The 2,678-nt window shown below is 31.9% G+C and overlaps 1 long non-coding RNA gene across 1 annotated transcript; it reads left to right on the top strand.

Annotated features, from left to right (window-relative positions):
* The first annotated feature begins 285 nt into the window (after positions 1-285).
* LOC128294018 (uncharacterized) lies at positions 286-857 on the top strand. Its single transcript, XR_008284186.1, has 3 exons — positions 286-336; positions 421-477; positions 818-857. It is a non-coding gene; the product is annotated as an uncharacterized LOC128294018 (long non-coding RNA).
* Positions 858-2,678: the final 1,821 nt, after the last annotated feature.

Below are 2,678 nucleotides of genomic sequence, written 5' to 3' on the forward strand. Positions count from 1 at the left end.
TTCTGTACAAGTCAATTTTTATTTACTTTTATTTAGTGAAGTGCGAGTAGAAGGACTAGAGACACTGGATTATTTGGATAACCTATAGAATAGAGAGCAGTTCACTGAACAAGGGGGTGCAATAACATTTGAATCAGAAGTTAGTCTAAAATTTTTATAGCAGGCTTATGTTTTCTGTCTTTTCAATTCTAATTTGTATACATTGTTTTATGTTTACCGTTCTTGTTGATGAAAAGGTGGATAAGATATATCTTAGTACACCAACAAAAATTGCCATCCTGGACCACGAAAGAAAGCGAACATTTGAGTTGCGAAAGGATGGACTTCCTGATGCTGGTGAGTTTATTATCTTTATAAGCTTCCATCCTAATTTAGAGCACCATGGGTAGGAGATTTGAATATTTAACCATTTGTCTGCAGGGTAACCGACACTTCAAAGAGGGAAAATTTGAACTTGCCAAGGCAAAATATGAAAAGGTAGTATGTCAACTGTTTTAAACAGATCTTATATCTCCTTTGGGATCATGAACTATGCTTTAAGCATCAACCAAATATGTAAGCCCAATAAGAACAATTAAAAGAAATTGGCCTAAATTGTGGTAAACAAATATGGTGATAAATGATAGAAAAACAAAATAAATAACCCGATCTAAAAACCAAGCTTAACATGCAATCCAAATGAATTGGTAATGGCTATAGGGTAAGCCTAAATACACTTCATTTAGTAGATGTTCACGTGAAATCAGTTAAAGTGTTTTCTACTGTGGCACATTGAAGTTCATATGTAGCTTAATTCCATGTGTTGCTTTATTTATAGGTGCTTCGGGAGTTCAATCATGCTTTGCTGGGCCGCCACACCACTGACAGAACTTGATCTTACGGACATTGCCCTGTAAGATGACAAAGACACTCAATCACTGGTATACAATTAGGTATTTTCCTTCACATTCTTAGTCTTGACCCCTTGGGATATTCTACCATCATAGGTAAAGAAAACAACCACAAAAAATTTCAATACAGATTCCAACTTTCATTATTTAAAAAATCTATCATTTTTTTATATTTTTCATTATTTTAGTATAAAATTATTTTGTATTTATTTAAAATATATAATTTTTCAATTTAATTTAATTCGTATCTCATGTATAGTTATGAAGATGTTTATGTATCTAACATCTCTTTGTCTTTTTAGAAGCGGACTTATGTAATCTTCTTGGTAAAGTCAAGAAGCTCCAATTTTCACGGGACCGAGAATCATCCAAGTCTTGTCTCTTTGAATTGGACGACATTCCTTTGATTCTTTGACATTTTCTTCCATTTTGTTACTTTGAATTTGGTATGAGCTTTTCTTTTCTTTCTTTCCATAAATGTAAATGTGCTTAAAATTTATCTAAAATTCTCATCGACATAAATTTTCATAAATTGTATTATCTCTTTATTGCTAGTAGATTGCCCATTTATTTAAACATAATATTTAAATTCTAAATTTAAATTCATTAATTTTATATTTAGTTTTAAAGTTAAAATTTTAATAGAAAATTTAATTTAATTAATATTTTTTATTTATCCATAAAAGTATATAGTTTAAGGTTCAAATTTCAAAAATAAAACATAATATAGAAAATATATATTATTTAATTAAAATATTTTTTTTAAAGGTTATATTCTTTAGCGGCGTTTGTGAGAAAAGCGCCGTTAAAGGTCATGGTCTTTAGCGACGTTTGTAAAAAAAGCGTTGCTAAAGGTCATGGTCTTTAGCGGCGTTTGCAGGAAAAGCGTCGCTAAAGGTCATGGTCTTTAGCGGCATTGTTTTAAATAAACGCCTCAAAATTTTGCGGCATTTGCTATAGTGGCGTTTTTTGCGGCGCTTGTGAAAACGCCGCTAATAGTTCTAGCGGCGCTTTAAGGCTAAAAAAAATACCGCTAAAAGTATGTTTTCCTGTAGTGATAGTCACAATTTGCCAATATATCATTATAAAATTCTATGAGATGTTTAATCCAATGCAATTATTGATTGGTATGGTATGCTTTCTGTTAGCTATGGTTTATGTGTTTAATTATGGCAATTTTTTAACACTCACTGAATTTGAACAAGCTCACACTCGTATATAACTATTTTGTGGAGAAATAACTTTTGGCGAGGTGGGGGAAGTGAGCACGCCAATGATCCATTCAAGGTGAACTGCTTGAGTAGGTGTTGTGGTTTTCAAACCCCAAAATAAAGGCAATATGGAATTAGTTTTACTAGGAATAGATTTTACATTTTGGAATCGTAAATGGATTCTATGGACTATTAATAAGGTCTTTTATAATTGGCTTGTGTTTGATTGAGGCCTGCGAACTACTTTGATGATGTTTGATTGAGTGGTTGACATCATGTTATAGTTTTGTATGAGTATTGGTTTTAAAATGTGTTAAACCATTTTGGCGTGCTATACTTGCTTGTTATATTTGATGAATATTTGATTGTGCTGAAACTAAGTTTAAACAAGGAATCGCCCACAGTTGGTTGGTACATGAGTTAGCCCACCAAATGGTAATCTTTATGTTAATTCACTATTTATATGACTTTTTGCCAAAATGTTGTTAACTTGATTGTTTGCAAGATGTGTGATTGCATAATATTTGTTCACGGAACAGACCGACATAGGAGTCTGCTAGATTTTAGTAAGTCCTAC

This window comes from Gossypium arboreum, chromosome 6 (assembly GCF_025698485.1).
Source record: "Gossypium arboreum isolate Shixiya-1 chromosome 6, ASM2569848v2, whole genome shotgun sequence".
Classification (NCBI taxonomy): domain Eukaryota; kingdom Viridiplantae; phylum Streptophyta; class Magnoliopsida; order Malvales; family Malvaceae; genus Gossypium; species Gossypium arboreum.